The sequence below is a fragment of the Dasypus novemcinctus genome, chromosome 24 (genome assembly GCF_030445035.2).
Source record: "Dasypus novemcinctus isolate mDasNov1 chromosome 24, mDasNov1.1.hap2, whole genome shotgun sequence".
NCBI lineage: Eukaryota > Metazoa > Chordata > Mammalia > Cingulata > Dasypodidae > Dasypus > Dasypus novemcinctus.
The window spans coordinates 24778480-24802658 of record NC_080696.1 but is presented as its reverse complement, the minus strand read 5'-3'; the positions used below and the strand labels follow the sequence as shown (position 1 = coordinate 24802658).

At 40.0% G+C, this 24179-nt stretch overlaps 1 protein-coding gene across 11 annotated transcripts in view; it reads left to right on the top strand.

The window, feature by feature from the left end:
- NINL (ninein like) overlaps window positions 1–24179 on the top strand; it is a 235660-nt gene that overhangs the window by 36289 nt on the left and 175192 nt on the right. The window lies entirely within an intron of this gene.

Sequence of the window (24179 nt, the reverse complement as noted above, 5' to 3'; positions counted from 1 at the left end):
CAAAATAGATTTGGCTGTTCTAATTCTTTTGCTTTTCTATATGCATATTAGAATAAGTTTGTCTATATCTCAAAAATATTTTACTGTGATTTTTTATTGGAATTAAGTTAAATCAGTAGCATGGTTTGTGGAGAATTGATCTCTTAACTATACTGAGTTTTCCAATCTATGAACATGGTGTGTCTCTCCATTTATTTAGATTTCCTTAGATTTTTTTTTATTAGTATTTTGTAGTTTTCAACATACAGATCTGTTCATGTTTTATTAGATTTATACCCAAGTATTCACTTTTGGGAGGAACTATTATAACTGATATTGTTTTATAAATTTTAGTTTCCAGTTGTGTATTGCTAGTACACATTAATATTATTGATTTCTGTGTTGACCTTGTGTTTTAGTTTCCCACAGGGCTGCTGATGCAAAGTACCAGAAACATATTTGATTTTATAATGGGGATTTTTTGGGGGTAAAAGCTTATAGTTCCAAGGCCACAAAATGTCCAAATCAAGGTACCATCAGAGATGCTTTCTCAGGGTCTTGCCACATGGTAAAACAAGATGGCCACCGATCTCTGCCTTTATATCTCCAGAATCTACCATTTCCCGGAGCTCAGCTGTGAGCAGCCAGGCATAAGACTTGTCTCTTTTTAGATCTCTTCTATCAGTCTTGGCAGCTCTACTTGCTTCATCTGTGAGCTATCAGGCATATGGCTCATCTCTCCCCGGGCCTTGGGTCCTTGAGCCTCTCAGGGCTTCTGTTTTCCTGCAGGGCTCTCTTTCACATAGCAGGATCAATATAATGTGGTGGCTCCCTTTTCCTGTGTGTCTCCATTTTTGCCTATTTTTAAATTGCATTATTTGTCTTTTTGGTACATCAAAGGACATTTTATTAAGAAAGTGAAAGAAACAAACTCCAGAATGAGAGAAAATATTTTGAAATCATTTCTCTGATCAGGGTTTAATATCCAGAATATATAAAGAAATCCTATGACCCAGCAATCATGATGAGATACCACATCATACCCATTAGAATGGCTTTTATAGCTTCTATTACTCTGATGAGACTCTGCATTTTCCTTTTTTTTTTCCAAGAGCATTTACCCTTACTTCTTGAAGAATGTGTGTGATAGCTGCTTTAAAAAGTCTTTGTCTGATAATTCCAACATCTGTGTCATCTCAGTGTTAGTGGCTGTTAGTTATCTTCTCCCTTATGATAGATAGTGTTGAGATTTTTCTGGTTGTTCATACACCAAGTACTTTTTTATTGTATCCTATGTGCATTTATGTGCAGTCTGGAGTGAGCCCAGGAGTTCCTTCAACTTGATGGTATTGCTTTCTTGAGCTCTCTTCTCTCCATGATCTCTCTAATACTTTCTGACTTTCAGGGGTCACCCTTCCAGGTCCTTTGGTGAAAAAGTTGGGTTTTAGTTTCCTGTCTCTGCTATACATCTCTGTTGTAATGGCTACCCCTCTGGAGCAAGTGGCGAGAAGATTGAGAGAGGAAAAAAGCAACTGGAATTTTCCCTATGCTCTTGGGTCCACACTTCTGGTCAGAGAGGAGTTCCACTTGGGATTGTCTGAGAGCTAGGCTAAGAGAATAGAAAAAAAAAATCAGATGATTTTCCTCACTTTCTCTGCTCCATAAGGTCTTCTTTTCCCAGCCCTTGGACCAGACACAGAGAGCCTTCCTTGGAGCTCGTTCTTTCTGTACCCAGTGTACAATTCTGTGCTTTAGTCTGCCTTTGAATCCAGGCTGGGAAATATCTGAGTTAAGAAAACAGAAAACTCACTGTTGGTTCAATGGAACTTCTAGTTCGGGTTTCCATCCTCAGTCTGCCTGCTACCATTTACTTTTCAAGTCCTTGGGTAGATGCTCCCTTCCTTGTCTTTTACTTTAGGACTCCAAGTCCCTCGAAAGGGTGATGCTAGAGGAGAAGAGGCAGTGAGTGCCTTAGAAAGGAGCATTCAACTTCATGAGACAGACCCCCAAGACTAGGAAAAATACAGGGGACTGTAGGTTCCTGGAGAAATAGAGATCTTTAGCCTACTTCCTTGAAGATCTTGGGAAGGGACAAGAACTCAGGGCAGGAAGGTGAATGGCTGCATGGAACACCCAATGATGGTAGGCTCTAGTTCTTGGCCTCAGTGAAAATTCCTATGTCCTGTCTAGGCACGTGTACTTTAGAGTCACCTGCCTTAAAGGGCCATGAGTGGCCTACTGATCATTTATAAATTTTAGGTTCCTGTTTTAGTTTCCTGGGTGCTAAAACAAATACCATGTGTTTTAGTTTGCTAAAGGCTACCAATGTAATACACCAGAAATTGATTGACTTTTTTTTTTTAAGATTAATTTAATTTACTTACTCTCCCCAGCCTCTTGTTGTTTGTGCTTGATGTCTGATCTCTGTTCGTCTTCTTTTTAGGAGGCACTGGGAGCCAAACCCATGAGTTCCCACGTGGAAGGGAGATACCCAATCTCTTAAGTCACCTCTGCTCCCTGTTTGTTGTGTCTCTCATTGTGTTTCCTTGCTGTGTCCCTTTGTTGCATCAGTTCACTGCACCAGCCCACTGCATCAGCTCACTGTCCTGCTCATCTTCTTTAAGAGGCACTGGGAACCAAATCCAGGACCTCCTGTGTGGTAGGCAGGTGCCCAGCTGCTTGAGCCACATCCGCTTCCCTGGATTGGCATTTACAATGGGAGTTTATTAGGTTAAAAGCTTAAAATTCTGAGACAATGAAAATGTCCAAATCAAGGCATCATCAGAGATGCAGGCTTACTAAATGTTAACAGCTGGCAATCCTGGACTCCTGCCACATGGCAAGGCAAAATGGTGGCTCTGCCAGTCTCTGCATTCTCCTCCAGGCTCACTTTCTCCCCAGGCTTAGCTGTGGGCAATCAGGCACATGGCTTCTGGGGTCTTTCCTCATAGCTTCTGGGTTCTTCTCTCTCTGCAGTTTTTGTGTGTGTCTGAGGCTTTTTAGTTTTCCAATTTAAAGGACTCCAGTATGAGGATTAAAATCCACTATGAGTCGTGCCCTACTGAAGTTATCTAATCAAAAAGAAGGTCCCTTAACTGAATCTAATCAAAAGGTCCCATCCACAGAAGGTTTACATACACAGGAGTGGATTAGCTTTAAGAACAGGATTTTCTGGGATCCACCCAACTTTAGACTGTCAGACCATGCAAAAGATTGGCTTAAACAAAGGGAAATAATTGGCTCAGGGTTTTGAAGTTAGGAGAACTCCAAAATTAGGTGTCAGCACGGCAGTGCTTTTTTCCCAAAGATTCTGGGGCTGGGCTGCTGGCAGTCCTTCGTCCATGGCTTTTCTGTTACATGGCAGTGCACCTGGCAGTGTTTTCTCCTTCCTCTTCTAGGTTCTGTTGATTTCCAGCTTCTGGCTGTTTCCCTATGACTTTCCCCTTTGTCTGACTTGCACTCCCTGTATCTGGATTAAAATTCAGCCTTTTTCAGTTGGGCCACCCCTTAAGTGAAGTAACATCTTGAAGAGATCTTATTTAGTGGGCCCACACCCCCCAGAGTGTAGACCAAGACTAAGAACGTGTCCAAACTGCAGTACACAATTCATTTCTCCACACTCTGCCACATTATAACCTTATAACACTCAGATTATAATGAAAAGGAATCTCAGACCAAATTCTGCCAATTATACAAAACTTAGTAGCAATCAGGCACAACACTGTATATGCACCCTGTTTCATGATCTCAGTGGAGTTCAAACTTTCATCTTTTTATGTGGTCTGGCCATCACTTTGCATGAAAGTTTCATTTGGGGAATTTGTTACACCATTCCTGCAGCTAGGTTATTTTATAATTGTCACCAAATAGCCAGATATTCTTCTAACCTGGGCGCAGAACCATTTCCACATATCTTGAAACTCTTAATTTCACCAATGAGAATTCTTTTATAACATCAGCCAATCAACAACCTGCTAATTTCACAAATAAAAACTCATTTCTGGCTTTCACTGTGTTATTGAGATATGGTAATATCAAGAGCTTGTAGCATCTGCCTTCAGAAAATGGGTTTCCTGATTAAAACCCGTATCAGTCACCCTGTAGTGTCCTTTTCTCATTAGAACTGTGCTTTTATCTGGTTTGTAGGTGAATTATGGGCTTCATAATATCATACAGACTGGACAGAGAATGGGCCAATGGCAATCAAATAGACTGAAGATGAGAGGAGCCTCCCCAAATATTCTAACCTTTGTACAACCTGCAGTAAGGGTTAGGGAATCCTAGTAACACAAAAGATCAACTCTCCTGCCATTCTAGGATCAGGATCATGCTTTACTTAAATTTTTAAAAACAACTGGCATGTTTCACATACTCAAATTTGTAGAGTACATTTCCTATCTGTTACACAAGTATGCAATCAAAAGCCAAGGACCGAAAAGCTAAAAAATATTAGAATTCAAAATCAAAGCACTAAGTTAATATAATAGTGTTTTCTGCCAGAACAGGAATTCCATTGTACAAGAGAACATATCCTGACAGCTGTGGTTTTGGGACTGTGGGTTTGAGACTACTTGACATCATGCGCCTGACCTCTGTGCACCTCAGCACTGTGCATCTGAACCTTCACATGCCTTGACCTACACAAGTCTCAACATTGTAGGCCTGAACCACTGCGCACCATGTGATGGCTCAATTCTTCTACTTTTCTCTTTGAACGATGGCAAAATTCGCCCAGTGGGTCATGGCGTCACTTGGTGTTCAGAGTGCGTCATTTTGAATTGTTGGCATTTGGTCTTTCCTTGTTAGTCCTGACAAATAAAATGGATCTGCTTGGCATTAACTCATTGATAAACTCAAATGCAAACATGAGCACTGTACTTCTGAGGTAAGGCTCTGTTGAAAGGTGATTATAGACATACTATCACATAAAACCGTCTGTTCCCTGAGAATGTGGGAAACCCCAGTTTGAGACACCCTGTTTCATAGCTGTGCCTCCCCTTCCTCTGTCTGAATAGTCCAGAGAGCAAGAATTCAGCATAGCGGGGAGCAGATGTAGCTCAACTGGCTGAGTACCTTCCCATATACGAGGTCTGGATTTAATCCCAGTACCTTCTAAAAAACAGAATAAACCAAAACACCAACTCTCATTGGGGAGCAGACGTAACTCAGTGGTTGAATGCTTGCTTCCTATGTACGAGGTCCTGGGTTCAATCCCTGGTGCCTTCTGAAAAATAAAAAAATTTAAAAAAGAATTCAGCACAGTGTTGCCACAGCTGATGAATCTCCAGGTAGTTATAGGTAACTGAGCCTGGACAAAGTGAAGTCTGAGAAATTTGCCTGCCATCCCTATTCCCCTTTGCCCCTCTGAGATATTTCTCCTAACGAGCAAACCCATATCCCATATGTTTATATATAATTTTATAATGATATATGTATATATATAATTAGTGATGTAGATTTACAGAAAAATCAGGCAGAAAATATGGAGAGCCCATACCCCACCCCCTCTTAATTAACACCTAGCATTAATGTGGTACCTTTGTTACAGTTGATGAAAGAATGTTGGAAACTGAGGCACAGTGGCCTCACAAGGAGAGACGTGCTGTCTCCATGGCTACGCTTGCAACCTAAGGAATGCAGTAATTAAGAGTTCCCAGCAAATGAGATGAAGCTGTTAAAGACTGAAAGAAAAGATGAGCACATACTTTTGTAGTAAATAGAACACTTAGACTTTGTACCTTGAGATAAGATTTTAAAAAATTCATTAGACTATGGGTAATGCTGATAGTTAATACATGTTGCTGCTTGATGTCACGTACGCTATGTGTTTATGCTTATTAGCACGTAGGCTATGTATGCCTGCTTCTTGTCACATAAATTGGGGTATTGTAAACAATAAAGTTGTCTGAAGAGTTATTACTTGCAGACCCCCTGATCCCAGCTCTCTCGCTCATTCTTGCTCTTTGTTTCTTTTCCCCTCTTCTCTTTCTTTCATTCCCGATACCCTTTGGGTCCAAATCTCCAACAAAATAATATTATTATAATTGTATTATTAGCTATAGTCCATAGATTGTATTAGGGTTCACTATTTGTGTAATACAGTCCTATAGTATAATTTTTAAAAAAGATTTATTTATTTTCCCCACCTTGTTTGTGCTTGCTGTCTGCACCATGTCTGTTCATTGTGTGCTGTCTGTGTCTGCTCTTCTTTTTAGGAGGCACCAGGTACTGAACCCAGAACCTCCCATGTGGGAGGGAGGCACCCAGTCACTTGAGCCACATCTGCTCCCTGCTTGTTGTATCTCTCATTGTGTTTCCTTGTTGTGTCTCCTCATTGCATCATCTTGTTGCATCAGCTTGCCATGCTGGTGATTTAGATTTCTCTAATGGAAAATGATATTGAACATCTTTTCATGTGCTTTTTGGCCATTTGTATATCTTCTTTGCAGAAATATCTTTTCGGGTTTTTTACCCATTTTTAAATTGGGTTATTTGTCTTTGCTTTTGACTTGTAGGATTTTATTATATAATCTGAATATTAAAACCTTGTCAGATAAGTGGTTTCCAAATATTTTCTCCCATTCTATATTTTGTCTTTTAACTTTCATGATGAAGTCTTTGATGCACAAAAGTTTTAACTTTTGTTGAGATCTCATTTCTCTGTTTTTTCTTTTGTTTCTTGTGGTTTTCATGTGGAGTCTAACACAGAGAGTGACCCTATGTCTTCCCAACTGGCTGTCCCTCCTTTCCTGTTATGAACCAGACCCCCTCAGCAGCCAACATACTTTAATGATTGGCTGATGACCTTGATGTACTTCATGCTTCTTTTCCCCATCAGACATTTCTCTTGGATAGTGTGGAATTATTGTTTTCACCTACTAAGGGAATTTCAGGCTTCAGGAAGCAGGTAGAGTGCTATTTGGGGGGATTCCAGGACCTCCTGAAATCAGTTGAGGTCAACTTGCTGGTTCCGAAGGTCACCTTGTTTAGGACAAGAGGGATACATTCTTCCAGAGTTTTTTTCTGCACACCCAAGTACAGGCATGCATACAAGAGTAGGCGGCACTCAGTATAAATATTTGGGGAGCAGATGTGGCTCGAGTGGTTGAGCTCCTGCCTCCCATATGGGAGGTCCCAGGTTTGGTTCCCGGAGCCTCCTAAAAAAACATAAATGAACAACCAGCAAAACAAACAAAAACCAACTCAGGGACGCCAATGTGACTCAGTGATTGATCACTGGCTTTCCACATACAAGGTCCCAGGTTCAATCTCTGGTCCCTAGTACCTTTAATTTTTTTTTAACACAAAAATAGCACCTTCTTAGTAATGTCCTTATGGTCCACTTATTTATTAAAACCCTTTCTGGCTTTATATCTCTGCATATTACTTAATACCATCTAAAATATAATTCACTTACTATATTTACTGTTTGTTGGATTTTGTCTGATTTTTTATTGTTGTTGCAGTATTCCAAGGACATAGAATGGTGCACAGCATAAAGTGGGTACTCAGTAAATGTTGGTTAAGTGAATGAAGACTCTTGCAAATTTTCTTTCTTCTTTTTAAAAAATAAAATGTTCCTGACATCTTCCTATGGCATACATATATGCATACAGTTACCTCCTTTTTTCACTTACTCCCTTTGGCCTTAACCTAATCATGATCTTCCTTCTCCAGCAGACAAGCAGTGTACTTCATGTTGCTTGTTGGCTGTTTGACAGGCATTTGTGTGGTCAGTAGCCCTGGATCATTGGGTTGGGAGACACAGCCACTGACTTAGATTTTAGTCACATGAATGAGGCTCATTGTATATACAGAGTTTACCTTACACTCCTTTGTCCTTTCACGTTTTATGCAACATCATTATAATCACTTACGTTGAACAAGGTTGTACAAGCCTCCTGGGGCAGACAGAACCTTGCAGGTAATTGCTGAAAAGTAAAAATATTACAAAACATGTAAAACCCTGGAGAATATCATAAGGCCTTTAGAAGCAAAATAACCTCACTGGGTAAAGCGAAAGATAGAAGCCTGTGTCCTCTCTATGCTGCTTGATGTTAGGAAACAAACAAGTGACTTTCCAGGTGTCTGTTTTGTGTGTGACATGGGAACACAGAGTCTTCATATTTTAATGCTTTGTGTTTGCAGTTGTCAAAAAAACACTGGTGGTTGGCCCTAAATACATGCATCTTTCTTTCTCCCTTCCTCCCTTCTTTCCTTCCTCTCTCTCTCTCTCTTTCTTTCTTTTTTAGATGAATTGTATGCTTTATTAATATGTATCAATAAAGTTGATTGTTTTTAAAGCCAACCCATTTCTGGTACTTTGCCTCAGTAGCCCTTTGGCAAACTAAGACACACATCATCAGGAACTATAGCATGTCCTCATTTTCCACACATTAACTGCATTTCAAGTTTAACTTGCCTCCTAGCCAGAAGGGAGGATGTGCAGATAGAACTTTTCTCCTATTATGAGGTCATTTATAGTTTGTGGATTGCCCCGATTGCTGAGGAAATGATGATTGCAGGGAGGAGGTCATATGTGTCATGAAATTGCTTTTATTTATCAAGCAATCAGCAACTGTGTCCACTGCCAGGTGTCCATAGTGCCTCCAGAGGTAGGGTGCAGCTTCAAAACAATCGTTTACTCAATGAAGTGAATAGAGAAGGTAAGCATTGCCTACAGCAGGGTATAAGTCTGCATTTGGGTTACAAGTGAATTATCCTTCTTTGTGTGTTAGTCTTGCTTCAGAACATGGTGTCTTCCATGTTCAACATTGTTTCAATTCCATGATTCTGCATCAAAGGAAAGGAGGCCTGGACTAGGATGGTGAGGCCAACATCTTCCTCCTCTTGAAGATGAGGTCCTGGTGAGCTTCACAGCATGTGGAACAGAAACTGAAAATCTTCCTTGCTCGGGGGGTGGTTTGGGTAGTGGAGAGCCCTGCTCCTGTGGATCTAGATTTAGAAAAGGTTGTGCCTTTTACTGTAAATCTGCGGTTGGCAGATGCTGATTTAAAGACTTGATGTTTCTAGATTTTGCTGGTGCTGTTGGTAAAGAGATGACTCTTCAGCTGACTGTGCCAGATGTTGACTGTGCCAGATGTTGCTGCAGGTCTTTCTCAGTGGGTCGTGAATGTCCAAGTGTCCCTTCAGGAGGTTCCTGTTCTACAATCAGAGCTTGATGCCACTCATCCCACCACTGCATTAAGAAAGTATGTCTTGTTGAGCTAGATCCTTCAATTATTTTTTTTTATTATCAGGTGTGTGCTGCAAATAGCTCTTTGTAGTACACCCAGGCCAGTGTATTCATTGTGATCCTGACATTTTCCTTGGTATTGGGACCAGAAAGAAGTCTGAATATCTAAGAGCCCCCTTCCAGGATGCTGTACTATTGGCACGTGATTCATTAGCATCACAGGTGAGTGAGAGTTTTCTCCTGCCTGTACAGTCTGGGTGCCTAACTCGCACTACCCCCAAAGGGATTCCAAGGAATAAAGGATGTGTGGAATAGAAGGTGAGAATTCTGCTTAATGCTGAAAGAATTAGAGGGAGGAAAATTATGGGATCTGCTTGAGACAGTAAAATGTTCATTTTGGTGCTGCTGAACAGGCACCTCTTCCTCAGATTTGCAGCATCTGCCAAGGAATTCAGAGGTCCCCTGCTGTTCTGCCTTTGGTGCCAAGATCTTCGGTTCTGAAACCATATCTGAATTTTTGATTCCAGAATGCCTGTTTCTTTAATCAATTCTTCCCTAATAGCAATATCAGGGAATTGGTTCTTCTCAAAGGCTTGAACTAGTATATGGATTTCAGATCTTCTCATGTGGACACAGTTTCTTCTGTGTCCTGCTCCTAAATATTCTGGATTCTAGATTTCAGAATACCAATTTCTTGACTAGCTGCTCCCTGGTAGACATACCAGGGTAAGGGTTCCCCTTAAACCATACTTCAAGGTATCCCTTTGACTTTAGTCAAAACAGTCCTCTTTTGCAGGAATTCTCTTTGGAGCTCATCTTTAAAGCTTGCAGTAGACCAACCGTTTATAGGACTTCTTAATTTTGAACTAAATTTGACCTAAATGCATTTCTAAGGTGATGTGTTTTAGTTTCCTAAGCTGCTCATGCAAATACCGTGAAATGGGTCAGATTAAACAATTGGGAATTTCTTAGCTCATGATTTTGAGGCTAAAAGAAAGTCTAAATCAGGATGTCATCAAGGCAATGCTTTCTTCCAAAGACTCACATTCTGGGGTTAGCTGCCAATGATCCTTGGCTCCTCTGTCACATGGCAAGGCACATGGCAGCATCTCCTGATCTCTCCGTTCTCTTCCAGGATGTGTTGATGTTCAGTGCCTTATTGCCTGTGGCTTTCTCTCTCTCTCTTTTTTGTCTGCTTGTAAAGGACTCCAGTAATCAGATTAAGACCCATTCTGATTGAGGTAGGACTCACCTTAACTGAAGTAACCTCATCAAAAGGTCCTACTTGTAGTGAGTTCACAGCCACAGGAATGGAATAACTTTTTTTTTCAACCAATCAATTTTATTGATACATATTAATAAAGCATACAATTCATCCAAAGTGTACACTTAATGGTATTTGATATAATCACATAGTTGTGCATTCATCACTTCAATCATTTTTAAAGTGTTTCCAGTATTTCAATTATAATAATACCCCCCAGCATGGGACATGACTCCCAGGGATAAGCTTCCCTGGCACTGAGAGATTACTACCAAGCACCAACTAACAGCACAGCTGGAAAAAGACCTTGACCAAAAGGGGGAAAGGATAAAGACAAATGAATTTTTATGGCTAAGAGACTTCAGACTGAGTTGGGAGGTCATTTCAGAGGTTACACTTATGCACATCTCAGCAGGATCTCATTGACTGCTACAGTAAACATTACCTCAAATAGCAGGACTCTGGAGACATTTAGACACTATAGGCAGGGCTGACACCTCAGAATTTTGGTGCCCTGTCAGTGGGCCCTACTTTGAAATTTATGCTCCCCAGTGTGATAGAGTTTGACTCAGTTGTGATTCCCCTACATATAACTCTTCTGCCCCTTCTATTTGAACCTATAGTTAGTACTGGAGTTGAAAGGTGCATGTCTTAAGAGACTTAAATCTTTGGGCTGTCCTTTTGCTAAGTCAGCTCTGAAACTCAACAGAGTTGCAACACCTAGTCTCTGGTTCTTTGGATTTATCTAGGACAACTAACAAGGAGATGATGATGGACAACACCCATCCCAAGAAACAGAGAGAATCTGCAACTGCAAGCAAGTTGGTCCCATCCATTAGCCCTATGGAATCTAAACTCCCTCTCAACTAGAGGCAGTGTGGTCATCACCATCTCAGCATCCTCAGGACTGAGGAATGAACGATGGACTAGAGTAGACGTACTGTTATTCTACTATAGACTTGTTATTCTAGCAATGGAAGAGCTTTTATCAATGATGTGGAGGCAGTGGCCACCAGAGCTTCTAAGGGAAGGGAGAGAGAAAAACAGGTGTCGCATGGGAGCATGTTCAGGACATTGGAATTGTCCTGAATGATGTTGCAATGATGGATACAGACCATTATATATTTTGTCATAAATTACAAAGTTATGCAGAACAGAGTGTGAACTGTAATATAAACTCTAAACCACACTTGGTGACAATGCTTCAATGTGTGTTCATCGATTGTAACAAATGTACCACACTAATGAAGGATGCTCTTAATATGGGAAAGTGTGGAAGGGGTAGGGAATGGGGCGTATAGGAATCCCCTATATTTTTTATGTTACATTTATGGAATCTAAAATATTTTTTAAAAAATAAAATGTATAAATATAATGATAAGAAATGAAAAACAAACAAACAAGAAAATTCTTCACCTCTCAATTTCTGTTTCCCCTGCTGTGCATAGCTGCTATTTCTGGCTGTTCTTTCGTAATTATGTATTTATTAAGCAGTTTTGAGATGTATTCACATACCATACAATCTATCCAAAGGGTATAATCAGTGACTTTTAGTATAGTCACAATGTTGTGCATTCATCACCACAAAAAAGTTTTGACCATATTCATTACTCCAAAGAAACTTCCACACCCTTTAACATTCCTTCCCCTAATTTAATTTCTTCCTTATTTATAAATTGATTTAAATTCACATTTTACATGTATAGAATCATACAATATGTAGTATATACTTTGTGTAGAATCATACAATATGTAGTATATACTTTGTGTCTGGTTTCTTTCACTTAGCAAAATGTGTTTTCTGTCTGTTGTTAACATCTTGCAGTATTAACATGCATTTGTTCAGCTTCAAACAAAAATGGTCTTATATATGCAGTTTTATCCATATTCATATTTCACATGCAGTTTTACTATGCTATACACTTCCATGTTACTTTTTTAAGTTTTCCTTTTAGTAATGTACATGACCTTAGACTTTCCCTTTAAACCACTTTCATACTCACATAATAGTATTGCTAGTTACCAGCATTATGTTGTGCTTTCATCTTTTCTGTTCATTTCCAGAGATTAACATGTCCTTTTTACCAATTCGCATAAGTTAACCCTCAGCTTTCCATTCTCTAAATTCAGTCTATTTTCTAGGGACCCATATTCAAGTTAGTAACTCCATGACATTACACAATATATTTAGTTCATAGTAGCACAGTCATAGAGTATTTGTTCTTTTGTGTTTGGCTTGCTTCACTCAAGTCCTCCAGATTCATCCATGTTGTCATATGCTTTTTGACTTAATTTCTTCTTGCAGCCTCATAATATTCCATTGCGTGTATATACCAATTTGTTTATCCATTCATTGGTTGTTGGACATCTGGGTTGTTTTCAACTTTTGGCAATCATGAATAATGCTGCTATGGACAGCAATGTGCAGATGTCTGCGTCTCTGCTCTCAGTTCTTCTGGGTATATACCCAGTAGTGGTATTGTTGGATCACATGGCAAATCTATACTCAACTTTAGGAACTGCCAAATAGTCCTCCACAGTGGCTGTACCATTCTACATTTCCAACAGTGAATAACTGTTCCTCTCTCTCTACATCCTCTCCAACTCTTATAGTTCTCTCTTGCTCTCTTTTTTTTTAGATGGTACCAGGATTGAACTCAGGACCTTGTACATGGGAAGCAGACACTCTAGCGCTGAGCTATATCTGCTCCCCAATGAGAGTTGTTTTTTTGTTTTGAGGAGGTACCAGGGATGGTCTCAAGACCTTGTACATGGGAAGCAGATGTTCAGTCACTTGTGCTACATTGCTCCCTCTGTCTTTTTAATAGTACCCATTCTGGTAAGTGTGAAATGATATCTCATTGTAGTTTTGATTTGCATTTCCCTAATAGCTGGTGGTGATGATAATTTTTTCATGTGGTTTTTTTTTTTTTTGCCATTTATATTTCTTCTGTGGACAAATGCCTATTGAAGTCTTTTGACCAATTTTTAACTGGGTCATTTGTCTTTTTATTGCTGATTTGTAACATGTCTTTATATATCATGGATATTAACCCCTTGTCGCACATGTTATCACCCCCAAAATAATCCTATACCTATTAGCAGTCAATCCCAATTGCCCCTAACGCTCCTCAGCCCTAGGCAACCACTAATGTACTTTTGGTCTTCAGATTTGCCTCCTCTGGACATTTCATATAAATGGAATCATACAGTATATGGTCTCTTGTGACTGACTTCTTTTACTTAGCATGTTTTCAAGATTCATCCATGTTGCAAAATGTATTTATACTTCATACAACATTTAATTTTAATCTGAATCTTTGTATTAAAGTGCCTCTCGTTGACATCTTATAGCTAGGTTTTGCTTCTGTAAAACCCATTCTGATTACCTCTGCCTTTTAACTGGAGTTTGAGTCCATTGACAGTGTGGTTATCAGTATGGTAAGACTTTGGTCCACCATTATACTATTTGCTTTCTATTTATACCCTCTCTTTTTTGTCCTGTATTCCTACTTTCTGTCCTTCTTTTGGATAATTTGGATATCTTTCAGAATTCTACTTTAACTTATCTGCTGGCTTTACGTTATACTTCCTTGCATTATTTTAAAATACTTGTTCTAGGGATAAAAATATGTATTCCTAACTCTTCATAAACTACATATAGCTGTAGATATAGTGAATGTAATACAGATATTTTACAACTGCATATGTCCGTCCATTCTTCCCTTTATCCAATAGGTGGCATATGTATTATACCTCCCTATCTTATAAAATTTACAATGTCATAATTTTTACTTTAAACGGTTTATGTATTTTTTCCAAAATTAAAACATTTTTTCTCTTAATTTATTTAGATGCTCTTTATTTCTTCCTGAAAATCTAAGTTTCCATCTGGTATAATTTCACTTCAGTCTGAAGATCTTCATTTACTTTTAGCACAGTTCTGCTGGTGATTCTTATTTTCCCTCAATCTGAAAATGTATTTTCCCTTCATTTTAAAATATTCTTGCTCTATGTAGAATTATAGTTCAGTGAGTTTCTTTTCCCTTCACATTTTAAAGATGGTGTTTGAGTATTCTTGATTCCATTATTTTTGGTAAGAAGTCAAAAATAATTTGGATTGTATCCAAATTATGCATGTGTTGTTTTTCTCTGGCTGCTTTGGAGAATTTGTCTTTATGTTTAGTTTTCAGCAGTTTGGGTCTGATGTGCCTACATTTGACTTTATTCTTATTTATCCTAGTTCGAGTTTAGTGAGCTTAAATGTGTAAAATTTTTTGTTTTCACCAAATTTGGGTAAGCTTCTGCCATTCTTTCTTCCATTTTTTTTCTGCCCAGTTCTCTTTCTGTTCTCCTCTAGTGTGTATGCTGGATCTTTGGATATTGTTCCATCAGTCCCTGGGCTCTGTTCATTTTTTAAAAATCCACTTCTTTCTCAGTTCATAAGATCAAATGAGATCTATTAATCTGTCTTTAAGTTCATTGACTCTTTCCTTTGTCATCTTTGTCTGCTGATAAGCCCTTTATGTGAAGTTTTTTTTTTTATCAGATATTGTATTATTTGTTTGATTTTTTTTTTCTCTTTTGACTCTTGGGGCTTTTTTTTCTTTTTGGAATTTTATTCACTCCACAAGGTGTGGGATAGGGCTTAATGTCAACTTAGAACCTGTGAAAATGGTTACCTTATCCAGTACAGAGAGATTTCTTCAAGTGTTGGTCCTCTTCCAGATTCTACTTGCTTTGGGTTGTTCTCCAGTATCATCATGTTGACATTTTGTTTTTTGTATTTTGTCCAGAGATTATAGTTACTATCTGCAGAAAAATCAGTTTCTTAGAAGCTTTTTGTCCCCTATGGATTTTTTTAAAAGATTTATTTTTCCCTCCCCCACCCTGCTGTTTTTGCTGGCTGTATCTATTTCTTTTGTTTGTTTGTTTTTGTTTTTGTTTTTATTTATTTTAATTGTATTTTTCTGAAGATGCATAGATCACAAAAAATGTTTAGTTGGTGCTGGTGTTTAAAGTATACCCAGGGGACCTGAATCTCTGGACTGACCATGTGATAGCCAGGCCCTGAGCCTCAACAGACTTGCAACCCCTACACTCTGGTTTATTGGACTTACCCCACTCGGCTAACATGGAGGTGAAAAAGTTCAACCACCGCACCAGGAAGCCAAGAGTGCCTACAACTGAAAGCAGGAGAATTGCATCCAGCATCCATGTGGAATCTAAGCCCCCTCTTGATATAGATGTGGAGTGGTCACAACCATTCTAAGGTCCACAGGATGGAGGAATAGAGTATGGATTAGAGTGGACATACTGATATTCTATTCATGAACTACTGTGATTAGTAATTGAAGAAAATGTGGCATTGGTGTGGAGAAAGTGGCCATGGTGGCTGCAGGGGGTAGGGAGTGGGAGGAAGAGATGAGATGTGGGGGCATTTTCGGGGGCTGGAGTTGTCCTGGGTGGTGCTGTGGGGACAGTTACCAGACAGTGTATGTCCTCCCATGGCCCACTGGGTGGACTGTGGGAGAGTGTGGGCTATGGTGTGGACATTGACCATGAGGTACAGTGGTGCTCAGAGATGTATTCACCAAATGCAATGAATGTCTCATGCTGATGGAGGAGATTGTTGTTATGGGGGGAGGAGTGGGGTGAGGGGGACGGGAGGTATATGGGGACCTCATATTTTTTTAATGTAACATTAAAAAAACAAATAAAGACAAAAATAAAAAAATATATATATAAGAGGTTCCCATATATCCCACACCCCACACACCCCCACTCCTCCCACATCAACAACCTCTTTCATCATTGTGGCACATTTATTGCATTTGGTGAATGCATTTTGGAGCACTGCTGCACTGCATGGACAATAATTTACATTGTAATTTACACTCTCCCCCAGTCCATTCAGTGGGTTATGGCAGGATATGTAATGTCCATCATCTCTCCCTGCAATATCATTTAGGACAACTCCATGTCCCAAAAATGCCCCTCATCACATTTCTTTTTTTTTTTTTTTTTAATATTTATTTATTATTATTTTTTTTAATTACATTAAAAAAAATATATGAGGTCCCATTGAACCCCACCGCCCCCGCCCCCCACTCCCCCCACAGCAACACTCTCTCCCATCATCGTGATACATCCATTGCACCTGGTAAGTTCATCTCTGAGCATCACTGCACCCCATAGTCAATGGTCCACATCATAGCCCAGACTCTCTCACGTTCCATCCAGTGGGCCCTGGGGGGGTCTACAGTGTCCCGTAATTGTCCGTGAAGCACTATCCAGGACAACTCCACATCCTGAAAACGCCTCCACATCTCATCTCTTCCTCCCGTTCCCCACACCCAGCAGCCCCCATGGCTACTGTTCCCACACCCATTCCACATTTTCTCTGTGGACATTGGATTGGTTGTGTCCATTGCACACCTATGTCAAGTGAGGGCTTAGATTCCACATGGGTACTGGATGCACTCTCCCCGCTTCTAGTTGTAGACACTCTAGGCTCCATGTTGTGGTGGTTGACCTTCTTCAACTCCATGTTAGCTGAGTGGAGTAAGTCCAATAAGTCAAAGTGTAGGAGCTGAAGTCTGTTGAGGCTCTGGGCCTGGGTGTCATATTATCAGTCCAGAGATTCAAATCCCCTACATATATCTTAAACCCAGCACCAACTACAATTCCAATAAAGTAGCATGCAAGTCTTGTGAAAAGAGATCCCCTCTGAGTCCATTTGCATCACGCAGAAACACCAGCTCCAAAGAAGGGCCATCTGTCATGGCAGTGAACCCCTTCTGCCATGACCATAGAACCCGTGGGTCTCTTTATCCCTTAAAAGAACCAATACCTGGGGTTGTATCTACCTTATCTGTCTCTTAGACTCTGTTCAGTTGTACCTAGGGCTATTCCTTCTGACAACCTCCAGACTCTTTTTTAGAGACTCACAGCCTTATAATCTCATTTCTCCTTTCCATTTCCCCCTTACATTAGGTCAAACCGCTTCCCGAAGTCATGTTATTATATGTAGACAGGTATATTCTGCTGTTCCGCATTGAATCTTTAATTCAAGGTCATTTTCTAGTTGCTTCTTCAGCTGGTATGTGGTAGTGATCCCTCGGTGCCAGGGAGGCTCATCCCCGGGTGTCGTGTGATGCTGGGGGGAATGCATCACATCTACACGCTGAGTTTGGCTGTGAGAGTGGCCACATTTGAGTAACATGAAGGCTGTCAGGAGGAAACCCCCAGGCACAATGCTACTCTAGGCCTTGTTCTTATTGCAGGTGCATAGGCTCAAAAGTGTAGCCATTAGTATCAAGAGCCCACTGTTGGGCCCTCCTTCCTTCCTGGTTCTTGCCGTTGCACCTGGAGGATTGCCGCTGCTCTCCCAGGGCCCACAACAGTGACCCCCCGGCCAGGAGCCCAGTACCCCCCCAGCTGTTGTTTTTAATTGTTTCCAGTATGAGTATATATAGACATTACCATATACCCTGGGCATATGCCCTGTATAACTCCCTGTCAACCATATATATCCTGTCAATAACATCCCATATCAGTATTCCTCCGCTGCCATTGTTGAACCACTCTGTGATCCAGTCATCACATTTCTTCTTCCCTCTCCCTGCCCTCAGCAACTACCATGGCCACTGTCTCCACATCAGTGCTACATTTTCTTCCATTACTAGTCACATTATTAACTATTTCTCTTTTTAGTCTTCTCTTCTCGGATTCAGAGGGATTCAATCCTGGGAACCTCTGATGTGAAGAGAGGTTCCCTGTCAATTGCACCCCCTCAGTTCCTGATCTCTGCTGTGCTTCACTTTGATTCTCCCCTTCATCTCTCCCTTGTTACGTCATCATCTTGCTACATAACTCATTTGTGTGTGGGCACTGGCTAACTGTGCAGGCACTCTTTCTCTTCTTCTTTTTCACCAGGAGGTTCTCAGGGATCAAACCTAGGTCATCCCATATGACAGGTTGAGGCCTTACCACTTGAGCTACATCTGCTTCCCTGTCCCCTATTGATGTTTTTTTCTTTTATTTCTCCCCCCTCCCCCATCCCTCCATTGTCTGCTCTCTGTGTCCATTCGCTGTGTGTTCTTTTTTTTTTAAATTAATTAATTTATTTATTTTTAATGTTACATTAAAAAATATGGGTCACCATATACCCCCCCACCCCCCGGCTGTGTGTTCTTCTGTGTCTGTTATCTCATTAGGCGGCTCCAGGAACCCATCCTGGGACCTTCCAGAGTAGGAGTGAGGAGATAATTCTCGTGCTCCACCTCAGCTCCCTAGTTCACTGCATCTCATATTATCTCTTCTCTTTGTCTGTTTTTTGTTGCGTGATTTTGCTGCTCCAGCTCTCCATGTGGGTGGCACCACTCCTGGGTGGTCTGTACTCCTGCACAGGGCTGTACTCCTTGCACAGGGGCCACTCCTGGTATGGGAGGCACCCCTGTGCGGAGCAACACTCCTTGTGTGTGACAGCACTCCACATGGGCCAGCTAACCACATGGGCCAGGAGGCCCTGGGTATAGAACTCTGGACCTCCTATATGGTAGGCGGAAACTTTATCCATTGAACCATATCTGCTTCCCCCTATTGATTTTAAGTACATAAATTTTTGTATGTGTTTTATGAAACTTCATAGTATATCAAAGGCTCTTCTAAGTCAGGCATTGCTTTATGTTTATAATATTTGTAGAATATAATTTTTTTTTTAGGAGGTACAGGGGATTGAGCCCAGGACCTCATATATGAGAAGCAGGCACTAAACCACTGAACTACATCCACTCCCCAAGTAGAGTTGGTTGTTTTATTTGTTTGTTTTGTTTTGTTTTGTTTTTAGGAGATACTGGGCATTGAAACCAGAACCTCATACTTGGGAAGCAGGCTTGCAACCACTTGAGCTACAATCTGCTCCCCTAATTTTAATATTGTAAATCTAGTCATTATTTCTTTTGATGATATTTTATGGATTTTTATGGAACCGAAGTTCTTTATGAAACTGAAGAACTTTTAGCCTGAAGAATACTTTTAATCTGAAAACATGGTTCACTTCATGGCAGTCCACTTTGTGATTTCCAGGAGAAATGTTACTTTCCAGAAAATTCCATCAGGATATTGGAAAAAAAATTAAAACATCTGCAAAAAAAAATCATTTTATGGTATGTAAATTTTGCCTCACTAAAGCTGTTATTAAAAAAAAAAACCTGTATAATGTCAGAATAATTGTTACTTTTGTTGGGCACAAGGGGGCCTTCTGGTGTGTTGACAATATATTTTCCTTGTCTTGATGATAGTTATATGAGTGAATTTCTTTGGAAGTGTTCTTTGATCTGTACTCTTATGATTTGTGTACTTTTATCTTTGAATATTTATACTTTAATGTAAATTTTAGTTAGAAAAAAATTGTTACATCTATATTTACTTACATGGAAAGTTATCTATGATATATTGTTAATTTTTTTTTAAAAGGTGCCAAGCAGTATATGTTATATAGGTCTGCTTTGTCATTTTAAAAATCCTAAAACAAAAATGAAAGTATAAATTAAAACAACTATACCATGTTGATGATGGTGTGGGGAAACAAATTGCTGGTGAACATGTAAATGGAAGTGTGGGGGAACATATGAACATAGGAGATTGTCAGGTATTTGGTTGAGAGTATAATGCTGAGAAAAATTTTTCAAAAATATAATAAGAAAGGGTACCTGTTTAAGATGCTTAAAGGGGATAATCCGACACAGGACAGGCTCCTAGGGAGTGTGTGAGTGCTCATTTTGCCATAGTGGGTTATATCATTGGATAGAAACCTATATAATGAGAGTGAAGATATACCCACATCCTGGGGAGGACTGATGTTCTCAAATAGAGGGAATTGTATCTCTCGAGAGAAATGGTGGCTCCCAATGCATTAGGGCAGTTGAGCATGTCAAGCCCTCAACACTGTTGCAAGTATCTCTGAACATGGCCCTTCAAGCAATAAAGATTGACTGTCACTGTGGGCCCTAAGGGGAGGGGGAAAGAGGTATTGAATAGATGGAATCAATGTAACTGTGTGGGCAATAGAATTGTTCCACAAGAGTACTCAAGGATGGATAGAAGACATGTAAAATTACACCAAAAATATATAGGGGCTGATAGGCTAAAATGTAAATCATAATGTAAAACATAAGATAACTAAAAATTTAGAAAATTGTATAGTCTAAAATATAAACCACAGTGTAAACACAAATGTTACCTTGTTTGAAAGCTATTGTCTCAATATCTGTACATCAGTTTCAGTAAATATACTATGAATATGTAAAAAGATTATTGCTGTGGAAGGGAAAAGGGTTTATGTTGGATATGTGGGAGTACTGTATATTGTACATATGAATTACTGTGATCTAAAACTTTTGTGAAGATAAGCTTAATAATTCGAAAAAAAAAGAAAAAGAAAGGACGTAGACACTGAGGAAAAGATGGAAGAAGTTGCCTTGCCAGTTTGCATACAGGGCAACACTTATTGCAGTGATGGAAGGCAAAACATCAAAAACAAAGCTTTTGCATTTTTTAATATTTTGATACCCCAATATATTTTTACCTAAATTTTTCTAAATTAATATGTATTCTATATCTAATCTTTAAAAACTTATCACTATATTCCATTTTACTATTAATGGAACCTGGCAATATATTGGGCTTCATTTTTCAAGAAGTTTTGGATCACAGAGAGGTTCAACAGTGGCAGGGGAGGAATACTGGTGTGGAATGTTATTGACAGGGGACACATGGTAGGTAGGGAGTTCTCCAGGGCATATATCCAGGGTACATAAAAATGTTTGGATATTTTCATAGTGGTTACAATTAAAAAACAACAACTGAGGGAGTGCTGAGTTCCTAGCCAGGGGAGCTCTCTCACAGTCCCTAAAGGAACAGCAACCATCCTCCAAGTGCAACGGCAAAGACCAAAAAAGAAGGAAGGTCCAACAATGAGCCGTTCATACTAATGACTATGCTTGTAAGCCTGTGCACCTGAAATAAGAACATGGCATAGAGCTGCAGGGTGCCTAAGAGTTATCTCATGAGAGCCTCCATGTTGCTCAAATGTGGCCAGTCTTGAAGCCAAACTCAGCATGTAAATGTGTTGCCTTCCCAGTGTGGGAAATAACTCCCGGGGATGAGCCTCCCTGGCGCCGAGGGATTACTACCAAGTACCAGCTGATGATGTAACTAGAAAATGACCTTGAATAAAAGGGTCAACTCGGACCAGCAGAATATCTCAGTCTACATATAATACCAAAGTTAAAAATGCTTTTTGACCTGAATAAAAGGGGGAAATGGAAAGGACAAATGAGTTTATATTGCTATGAGTCTCCAGAAAGAGCCAAGAGGTTATCAGAGGGGTTGCTCTTATGCACACCTCAGCAGAGTCCCAAAGACAGATAAAGTAGATACAACCCCAGGTATTGGTTCTTCTGAGGGCTACAGAGATCCACAGGTTCTATGGTTATGCCAGATGGAGTTCAGTGCTGTGTCAGTTGGCCCCACTTTGGAGTTTGTGTTTCTGTGTGATGGAGCTCGATCAGATCTGATCTTTGCCCACAAGCCTATCCTGTTACCTTTACCAGAACTGTAGTTGGTGCTGGGGTTTAATGTATACCCAGGGGACCTGAATCTCTGGACTGACCATGTGATAGCCAGGCCCTGAGCCTCAACAGACTTGCAACCCCTACACTCTGGTTTATTGGACTTACTCCACTCTGCGAACACGGAGGTGAAGAAGGTCAACCACCACACCAGGGAGCCAAGAGTGCCTACAATTGAAAGCAGGAGAATTGCATCCAGCATCCATGTGGAATCTAAGCCCCCTCTTGATTTAGATGTGGAGTGGTCACAACCATTCTAAGGTCCACAGGATAGAGGAATAGAGTATGGATTAGAGTGGACTTACTGATATTCTATTCATGAACTACTGTGATTAGTAGTTGAAGAAAATGTGGCATTGGTGTGGAGAAAGTGGCCATGGTGGCTGCTGGGGATAGGGAGTGGGAGGAAGAAATGTGATGTGGAGGTATTTTCAGGGGTTGGAGTTGTCCTGGGTGGTGCTGCAGGGACAGTTACTGGACATTGTATGTCCTCCCATGGCCCACTGGGTGGACTGTGGGAGAGTGTGGGGTATAGTGTGGACCATTGACCATGAGGTACAGTGGTGCTCAGAGATGTATTCACCAAATGCAATGAATGTCTCATGATGATGGAGGAGGTTGTTGTTATGGGGGAAGGAGTGGGGTGAGGGTGGTGGGGGGGTATATGGGGACCTCATATTTTTTGAATGTAACATTTAAAAAATAAAGACAAAGAAGGAAGGAGGGAAAGAGGGAAAGAGGGAAGGGAGGGAGGGAATGGAGGGAGGGAGGCAGGAAGGAAGGAAGGAAGGAAGGACATGTATATGGGTACAACCGCACTGGAGGACAATTTGACCATATCTATCAAAATTGTAAATATAGGGATCCTTTGTCCTAACATTTCTGTTACTTCTGGGAGTACAGCTTTTGGATATGCTAGTACATGTAGTATTGTTTATAATAGCAAAAGATTAGGAATAACCTACATTTCCATCAATAGGAATTGGTTAAGCAAATTATGGTATATACAAGTGTAGAAAAGGATGAGAAAGTTCTTTATACACTAGAATGACATTTATTTTGCAAATTTATATATTTGCGTATATGCATATTGAATAATATCCAAAATATATTATTCTTTGAAAGAAGTTTAGGTAAGACTTCTTTCTAGGTAATTTGGAACAAATTGTTTCCCATTTTGAACCAGGGAGTGGACTGGAACTTTTCCGTTACCCTGCAAGATCTTTTAGAATTACTTGCTGTTGTTTCTAAGAACTTGACATCTTGAATGTAGATTAAGATGGTTTTAGATTGCTGTGGCACCCAGACAGCTATTGGCAGAAGCAAATGGAAGAATCCTTTTCAGAGGAAGATTTCGTTATCCTAGGCATCAAAGTAATACTTAAAGAAATTTTTCATGTGCAATGTCTCAGATATTAAAAACTAACCAAATACACAAAGAAAGAAGACACTATGAATCAGAACCTGTAGAAACAAAAAACAGTAGCAGATGTACAAAGATATTAGATACTAGAATTATCAGACAGAGGCTTTTTAAAAAACTACCCTAATTATGATTACAGAAATAAAGCCAACCTTGAACATTTCAATAAAAGTGAAAAGATTTGTATTGAAAAATAATTCAGGGACATGGATGTGGCTCAAATGACTGGTTGCCTGCATACCACATGGGAGGTCGCTGGTGTGGATCCCAGTGCCTCCTAAAGAAGACACGGGCTGGTGTGACAGGCAGGCGCAGCAAGCTGACATGACAAGATGACACCACAAGAGACACAGGAAACACAATGAGAGACACAAAAAAGCAGGGAGCAGAGGTGGCTCAAGCAATTAGACACCTCCCTCCACATCAGAGGTCCCAGTTCAGCTCCCAGTGCCTCCTAAAAAGAAACGAGGAAGATGAATGATACAGCAAGTGCAAACAACAAGGGGGGTGGGGAATAAATAAAAATAAATCTTTAAAAAAAAATTCAATAAAAAGTTAACATAGCAAATTAGAAGAACTCAATTGAAATCTTAGAACTGAAATGTAAAGTGACCAAAATTAAGAAGTCAGTGGACATGCTTAACAGCTGATTAGACAAAGCTGAAAGAAGGTGGGTAAAAA